The sequence below is a fragment of the Oncorhynchus clarkii genome, chromosome 13 (assembly GCF_045791955.1).
Source record: "Oncorhynchus clarkii lewisi isolate Uvic-CL-2024 chromosome 13, UVic_Ocla_1.0, whole genome shotgun sequence".
NCBI lineage: Eukaryota > Metazoa > Chordata > Actinopteri > Salmoniformes > Salmonidae > Oncorhynchus > Oncorhynchus clarkii.
This window is the reverse complement of record NC_092159.1, coordinates 53,317,238-53,326,309: the sequence shown is the minus strand read 5'-3', so window position 1 is coordinate 53,326,309 and position 9,072 is coordinate 53,317,238.

The following is a 9,072-nucleotide window of genomic DNA, read 5'->3' as shown; positions in this document are numbered from 1 at the left end:
ATTGTTTTTCCATTCTTCCACACTGCTGTTGAGTGAAACTGCAGGCGCTAGTTTTATCTTGTCTTGATTATTGTCCAGACATATGGTCACGTGCTGCAAAGAAAGACCTAGTTAGGCTGCAGCTGGCCCAGAACAGAGCGGCAGGTCTTGCTCTTCATTTTAATCAGAGGGCTGACATGCTGACCTCACCGCTCGTGTTACATGCACAAGAGTTGCAAAAAAAATTGACACACCTATTATTCAATAATTTCATCAAAAATGTTTGCTCACCTCAAAGAGGTGGTCAGGCGCTAAAGTAGAACTTGGTTCTAGTTTTGACACACGCTGCTAATCACACCTCTCCCATCTCCTCATTGGATGTTAGTAGCATATACCCACGTGGGTGATTGAAAGCTGAACTGAGGTCCACACTCCAGTCCAGTTGGTGGTGGAAATGCACCTTAAAGTTAGTTGCCAACTACCATATAAAGTCCAAGGAGGAGATATTACTAGAAACTAACTAAGTTTCCCCTTTTATCTGTGGATTAATTGTTGGAGTAGAGAACACACAATTTTGTGACAAAAAACATTATACAAAGATCCAGAAAAAAAGGGTATTGTGCATTTAAGGTAAAATAACAACCCAATGTTTATATCCCAGGACAAATTAGCTAGCAACAATAAGCTAGCAAGCTAAATGGCCATGTATGTTTCATGTGTTTCGACCTGTTCATAGATTAATATAGTTGGTTCCGACTTTGTTATGATATTTCAACCTGTGTGTACTGATTGCATCTGTTGATGAACAAAATCAACATGTGTGCCCGGTCTATTCAGCATGTGTCTTTGTTTTAGTATGGTCAGGGCGTGAGTTGGGTGGGTTGTATATGTTCCTTTTTCTATGTTTTGGGATTTCTGTGTTTGGCCTGGTATGGTTCTCAATCAGAGGCACCTGTGTATCGTTGTCCCTGATTGAGAACCATACTTAGGTAGCCTGGTTTCACTTTTGAGTTGTGGGTGATTATTTTCCATGTCAGTGTTTGTGCCACACGGGACTGTTTCGTTTGTTTCGTTCTTTCACTTTGCTATTTAGTATTTTGTAGTGTTCAGTTTTACATATTAAAATGGACACTTAACACGCTGCAAATTGGTTCGATATCTCTTACTCCTCGTCAGAAGAAGAGGACGAGCGTGACAGTGTAGGAAATTCCAAATTGTTTGCGTAGCCAATTTACCCACACACTTACCCCACCAGACATACCACCAGGGTTTTTTTCACAGTCCCCAGGTCCAGATCAAATTCAAGGAAAGTATTATACAGAGCCATGAGTGCATGGAACAAACTTCCACCTTATCTAGCACAATTGAACAGCAAACCTGGATTAAAAAAACAAATAAAGCAAAACCTCACGGCACAACGCCTCTCCCCCGTGTGAACTATTTGTTGTGTGTACTGTATGTACTGACATGTGTAACTGATAGCTGCGCGCACACACACTACATGTTCATGTTTTTAAATGTATGTCAATTGTAACGTATTCTTTTGTGTGGAATGTCTTTTTCGTTATGTGTCAGACCTCAGTGAGACTAGCTATCGCCGATGGCAATCCTAATAAATCAAAAACAAACAAAAAATACGTTAAAAACATAAAACGTATCCATGATCCAGGCTGTAACACAACCGGGCCGTGATTGGGAGTCCCGTATTGGCTCAGAGTCGTCTGGATTTGGCCGGTGTAGGCTGTCATTGTAAAGAAGAATTTGTTCTTAACTGACTTGCCTAGTTAAATAAATGTTAAATAAAACATTTAAATAATAATAATAATAATTACATCAGACATAAGAAACTAGCTGGGTCAGCCCTTGCCAGAAGATATAGACACTGCCGCTTTGCTTGTTTACACTGAGCTGCACTGAGGTTTGAACACAATCATGGTTACATTAAGACACCGTGGAGCCAGCACGAGATATGGGTCAGAAAACGTGCCTAAATGCAGGGATGGGATATGCCACTGTACTCCAAATTTTACCTTTATCCACACTGCTACATTGAAAAGATTGAAGTACTGCTAGTTTACCTGGAAAACTGATGCAAGCTACCAGTTACCCACAGCAGCCATTTTGGTATGGCATGTTGTGTAGAACAACAAAGGAGCTGATTGGCTGACACTGCCATTCCAAAATGGCTGCAGTGGCTACATACAACAGTATAACAACATGCTCCACCTGGCTAACATTATGAATAGCAAACATTGATAACAATGTACCACAATTCATCAATGTGGACATGAGGGAATAGCTGAGTTACTGCTCCAAAAATAGCACATGGCTAGCATTACGTTTGGCACTGATTTAGCTGGCCCTTAGCTAATCTAGCTAACATTAGCTAACGCTGGTGATGATATGAATCTGAAATAAGAACCTTAACTGCTTTTTGAGGAGTTTTCAATGGATAATAGATGGAAAGTTCAATGTAATAGCCTACACATTTTTACCTTGGAAAGCAGAACTTGCATGTGTGTTATGTGTCTTTGTGTTGTGTCTTTGTGTTCAAAATCAAATCAAATGTTATTTGTCACATGCGCCGAATACAATACCGTGAAATGCTTACTTAAAAACAATGTTGTATGTAGTCTTGTGTGTATTCCTGTTGGTCACTATTTGGGAATGTGTGATGGTGGTTTATATTGTCTCCCTAGCCTCTTGGGAACATTTCACAATTTGTGAACTCGTTTTATCAATCATGAGCATGTTTTATATCAATTCATGCACTCGTTTCAGTAATCCATGTGTATGTTTTATAATTTGTGAGTTTGTTTTAGAAATCATGACACGTTTTATATCAATGGGGGCATGCTCGGCCCTCCTTTTCCTGTAGTCCACAATCATCTCCTTTGTCTTGATCACGTTGAGTGAGAGGTTGTTCTCCTTGTACCACACGGTCAGGTCTCTGACCTCCTCCCAATAGGCTGTCTCGTCGTTGTTGGTGATCAGGCCTACCATTGTTGTGTCATCGGCAAACTTAATGATGGTGTTGGAGTCGTGCCTGGTCATGCAGTCATGAGTGAACAAGGAGTACAGGATGGGACAGAGCCCCTGAGGGGCCCCCGTGTTGAGGATCAGCGTGACGGATGTGTTGTTCCCTACCCTTAACACCTTGGGGCGGCCCGTCAGGAAGTCCAGGACCCAGTTGCAGAGGGAGGTGTTTAGTCCCAGGGTCCCATGAGCTTTGAGGGCACTATGGTGTTGAACGCTGAGCTGTAGTCAATGAATAGCATTCTCACATAGGTGTTCCTTTTGTCTAGGTGTGAAAGGGCAGTGTGGACTGCAATAGAGATTGCATCATCTGTGGATCTGTTGTTGCGGTATGCACATTTGGAGTGGGTCTAGGGTTTCTGGGATAATGGTGTTGATGTGAGCCACGACCAGCCTTTCAAAGAATTTCATGGCTACAGACGTGAGGGCACGGGCCAGTATTCATTTTGGCAGTTTACCTTAGTGTTCTTGGGCACAGGGACTATGGTGGTCTGCTTGAAACATATTGGTATTACAGACTCAGATAGGGAGAGGTTGAAAATGTCAAAGAAAACACTTTCCAGTTGGTCAGCACATGCTCGGAGTACACGTCCTGGTAATCCGTCTGGCCCTGCGGCCTTGTGAATATTGACCTGTTTAAAGGTCTTATTCACATTGGCTGCGGAGAGTGTGATCACACAGTCGTCCGGAACAGCGGATGCTCTCATGCATGTTTCACTGTTACTTGCCTCTAAGCGAGCATATAAGTTATTTAGCTTGTCTGGTAGGCTCGTGTCACTGGGCAGCTCTCGGCTGTGCTTCCCTTTGTAGTCTGTAATAATTTATAGCCCGAGTCACTGGTGCTTCCTACTTACATTTTTGCTCGTAAGCAGGAATCAGGAGGAAAGAATTATGGTCATATTTGCCAAATGGAGGGCGAGGGAGAGCTTTGTACACGTCTCTGTGTGTGGAGTGAAGGTGGTCTAGAGTTTTTTTTCCCTCTGGCTGCACATTTAAGATGCTGATAGAAATTAGGTAAAACGGATTTAATTTTCCCTGCATTAAAGTCTCCGCCCACTAGGAGTGTCGCCTCTGGATGAGCGTTTTCCTGTTTGCTTATGGCGTAAACTGTTCATTGAGTGTGGTTTTAGTGCCAGCCTCGGTCTGTGGTGGTATGTAGGCAGCTACGGAAAATACAGATGAAAACTCTCTAGGTAGATAGTGTGGTCTACAGGTTATCATGAGATATTCCACCCAAGGCGAGCAAAACTTTGAGACTCCCTTAGATATTGTGCACCAGCTGTTGATTAGAAATATACATAGGCCGCCGCCCCATGTCTTACCAGAGGCTGCTGTTCTATCCTGCTGATAGAGCGTTTAACCCGCCAGCTGTATGTCAATAATGTCGTCGTTCAGCCTCGACTCATGAAACATAAGATATTACATATTTTAAATGTCCCGTTGATAGGATATACATACTTTCAATTTGTCCCATTTGTTTTCCAGCGATTGAACGTTGGCTAACAGCCTGCCCTTCACAACGCACCTTAATTTCTTTCCGCGAAATCTCAGTTTCTTTCTCCAACGAATGACGGGAATGAGGGCTTGTTCGAGTGTTTGGTGTGTATGGAGAACACTTGGTTCTTGGCAGTGTGCCATACTTTAGGGACCCCAAGAGCATTACAGTTGTAATTGCACTCACTTTCCAATCCAATCTCATTCAAATGCGGTAGCAGGCTGGTTACCAAATTTCTTGGAGCCAGGGTACCATGAAATACACTGAACAAATGTGTCTTGCCACAATTTACTCCTTAGCCACGAAGGAACTAGCCATGACCGGCTGTTTGATGTGCAGATCCAAAGCACACTCTCTGCACGCCCACCACACAACCTGTGTGTGTGTGTGTGTGTGTGTGTGTGTGTGTGTGTGTGTGTGTGTGTGTGTGTGTGTGTGTGTGTGTGTGTGTGTGTTTGTGCATTTGACCAAACTCACCCCTGACAGCGTACAACAATCCACCTCAATGGCACCATAGCAACTGAGAAAGCAATTTACACTGGAGTCCAGTAAACTCCAAATTAAAACACTTATGTGAAAATAGTTAGTTAAATCCACATGCATTGCTGCTCACCAAGGCGTGAGTCTGTTCTTCGGTGCTTTGCTTCAGAGCAACAGTCCTCAGCAGTCCTCACTCCTCATGGTGTAGTCACGATCGTGGCCAGAGCCTCGGGGTGAAGCTCTATTCAGGTTTAGGATGAATCTCAACAGGCTAAAGTGGCTGCCTTTCCTCATCTCCTCCCTTTCATTTACACTGAATCTATGGACAGGATTGGTGAAAGCTTCTGTATATAATGGATGTCCACCAGGTATTTTCTCGCACCTGTCATACACTTTCACCACAGTGCCGAGAAATACGACGAGGAGAGAAAGCCGCTATAAACAATTGAGATGCACAGATTAGCTAAAGAGAAGTTCAGCAGAAGGAAAGCAGTTGAGGAGAGAAGGCCACTTGAGAATATTGAGATGTACCCTTGACTCTAGAGGGGGAGAAGGCCTTTGTTGTGGGACTGGAGAGTTGCCTCAGTGATGATGGAACACAACAAGTCAGTGCCAGTAAGGCCGACTGATTTCCTGCTATCAACACTAGGCTGCTATTCATCACAGTTATCACACTGCTAAAGTATTGCAGATGGTGAGGTTTCATTTTATCTAATCAAATCCTGTAGCCTACCGACTTACTTACATATTAGCTAGATGGTAACTGGTTTTCCTTGTTTCATCTTTTGCTCAGGTACACCAACTTAATACCAGCTGATCTTACAGTCTACACTCCTTGGAAAAAGGGTTCCAAAAGGGTTATTTGGCTGTCTCCATAGGAGAAACCTTTTTAGTTCCAGATAGAATCTTTATAGGTTCTGGCTGGAATCTTTTTGGGTTCCATGTCGAACCCTCTGTGAAAAGGGTTCTATATGGAACCCAAAAAGGTTCTAACTGGAACCAAAAGGATTGTACCTGGAATCGAAAGGGGTTCTCCAATGGGTTGTCCTATGGGGACAGCCGACTAACCCTTTCAGGTTCTAAATTGCACCTGTGCAGTCATAAAGTCTGGGATATTATAATATAGCAATACATGTCCTATACTCTAATACACTACTGTAGGATATAGTAAGACTTCATTTCACAGAGAAGCCCATGGTTGAATCTGTTCTGGTAAGGGAAGAGATCAGACAGGACTATGACAGGTGGCAGCTGCAGACAGTCACATCAAGCTGTTCACAAGGTGATACCTTCTGTGCATGTGTGTGTGTGAGAGAGAGAGAGCGAGAGAGAGAGATGTGGAGAGCAGTGGCGTGTCCAGGGGGTGATCTTTTTGGCCCGACAGCATCAGATACATGGGCTACAGATACTATGACAGAGGTGTAAAGTGTCTGTGTGTAGCTGGTGAGATGAGTCAGGCGCAGGAAAGCAGATATGAGTAATGAAAGCAACTTTACTCAAGTATATCACAATACACGTCGTAATGATGAGGTACTCATAGTGCACTGAGGTGGTACTGAAAGCTGTCTTCCCCTCGTCCACCTCCCGGATACGCACCAGGTTGTAAGCGCTCCTGAGATCCAATTTTGTGAAGAAGCGCGCCCCGTGCATTGACTCGATCGCACTGGCTGTGTGATCTGTGATCACTGTGATCTGATTGATACCCCGATAGTCAATACACGGACACAGAAATCCATCCTTCTTCTTCACAAAAAAGAAACTCGAGGAGGCAGGTGAAGTGGAGGGCCGAATGTACCCCTGCCCCAGGGATTCGGAGACATATGTCTCCTCCTGTGACAGAGGATGCACGTGACTCCTGGGAAGTGCTGATTCTACCAGGAGATTTATCGCACAATCCCCCCTTCGATGGGGTGGTAATTGAGTCGCCTTCTTCTTACAGAAGGCGAGAGCCAAATCAGCATATTCTGAGGGGATGCGCACGGTGGAGACCTGGTCTGGACTTTTCATCGTAGTCGCACCGATGGAAACTCCTACACACCTCCCTGAGCACTCTCGTGACCACCCCTTAAGATTAAGAGCCCTCTGTTGCCACGAAATAGTGGGGTCATGACAGGCCAACCAGGGCAGGCCCAGCAACCACGGGAAACGCAGAAGAATCAATAATGAAGAGACTGATTCTGTCCTTGTGACCCTCCTGCCTGCGTAACCATGCTTAGTGGAGTGGTGGCATCCCTAATCAACCCTGACCCTAATGGTCGACTATCTAGGGCGTGCACAGGGAAGGGCATATCCACAGGAACAAGGGGGATCCCTAAACTATGAGCAAATTAACGTTCAATAAAATTCCCAGCTGCGCCTGAATCTACGAGAGCCTTATGCTGGGAATGCGGGGAAAACTCAGGAAATGTAATAAACACATACATGTGAGCAACAGGGTGAGCTTGGAGCCGACTCACCTGGGGTGACACGATAGTGTCCTGCCTGCTGCCTCGACTCCCTGAGGAACCTCCCCAGCACCGACCAGCAGTGTGCCCTCTGCGGCCACAGATGGTGCAGGGAATGGCCCCTCCTCCGGTCGCCCTAAGCGCAGCACCTCCCAGCTCCATGGGTGTCGGAGCGGATGTGCTGGGGGAGGGAACTGACAGGTCCTGATCCGGACGTCCGCGGGCAGCCAGAAGGTTGTCAAGCCAGATGGACAGATCCACCAGCTGGTCCAATGTGAGGGTGGTGTCTCGGCAGGCCAACTCCCGACGAACGTCCTCGCACAGACTGTACCGGTAGTGATCGATCAGGGCCCTGTCGTTCCATCCCGCGCTGGCGGCCAGGGTCCGGAAGGCCAAAGCAAAATCCTGTGCGCTCCTCATCCCCTGCCTCAGGTGGAACAGACGTTCACCCGCCGCTCGACCCTCAGGCGGGTGGTTGAAAACTGCCGAAAATTGTGGACAGTGGGGCCTGCTGTAGTGGGGCTGGTGGAGGCGCTGGACGACCTCCTCCTCTCTCCCAATGATCCATCGTCTGCAGCACGCGATACATGGCGATACATGGCAGGACAGTGCTGCTGGACGCGCTCCTCTACCACCACAGGGAGGGCGTCTGCTCCTGCTGACTCCATTCGCAGGTGAGTAATTCTGATTAGCGTCTGTGTGTAGCTGGTGAGATGAGTCAGGCGCAGGACAGCAGATATGAGTAATGAAAGCAATTTTACTTATATATATCACAATACACATTGTAATAAATACAAGGCCACAAATACGGACCGCAATACAACAAACAATTACTCACAAACAAACATGGGGGAACAGAGGGTTAAATAATGAACAAGTAATTGGGGGATTAAAACCAGGTGTGCAAGACAAAGACAAAACAAATGCTAAATGAAAAGTGGATCGGCGATAGCTAGAAGGCCGGTGACGTCAACCGCCGCCCAAACAAGGAGAGGGACCGACTTCAGCGGAAGTCGTGACAAGAGGAGAGCTGTTCGTCTCGGTCCGATGTTTTCTGTGGTGAAATAGATTCAGCTTCTTGTGAACTGGTGGAAAATTATGAAACACGGATAGAGAAGAATGATAAAAAATCTTTTTTTCCCTTTTTTTATTGTTCATATTTTTGGGGAATCCTGGCTTCCCTTGGCATCCATGAATACGTGCCACTTTGTCGGCTGAATTTCATTACACTTATGGTGTTTGTAATAGATGTCCCTTACCATTCAAATGGCGTGTGCACAGTGTACTGGTCGGATGCTGGACTTATTTTGGAGTAGACTAATGTGAGCAGGTGACCTACTTAACCTGCTTTTTTAAGTGATTTGTTTGACTACATGTACATATTACCTCAATTGACTCTGTACCGGTACCCCCTGTATATAGCCTCGCATGTTATTTTACTGCTGCTGTTTAATTATTTGTATGCTAATACCCTTATATGTTACTGCTAACACTGTAACAAAACATTTGGAATTGATTTATGATTTATTTGAACAAGGAAATGTGACTAAGCTGAAGTATTTAATGCTTTGAACCATCGTAAATATATTGAAAATATCCATCTTACATCAATTAAGGTTCAAAATGTTATGGCCCCAC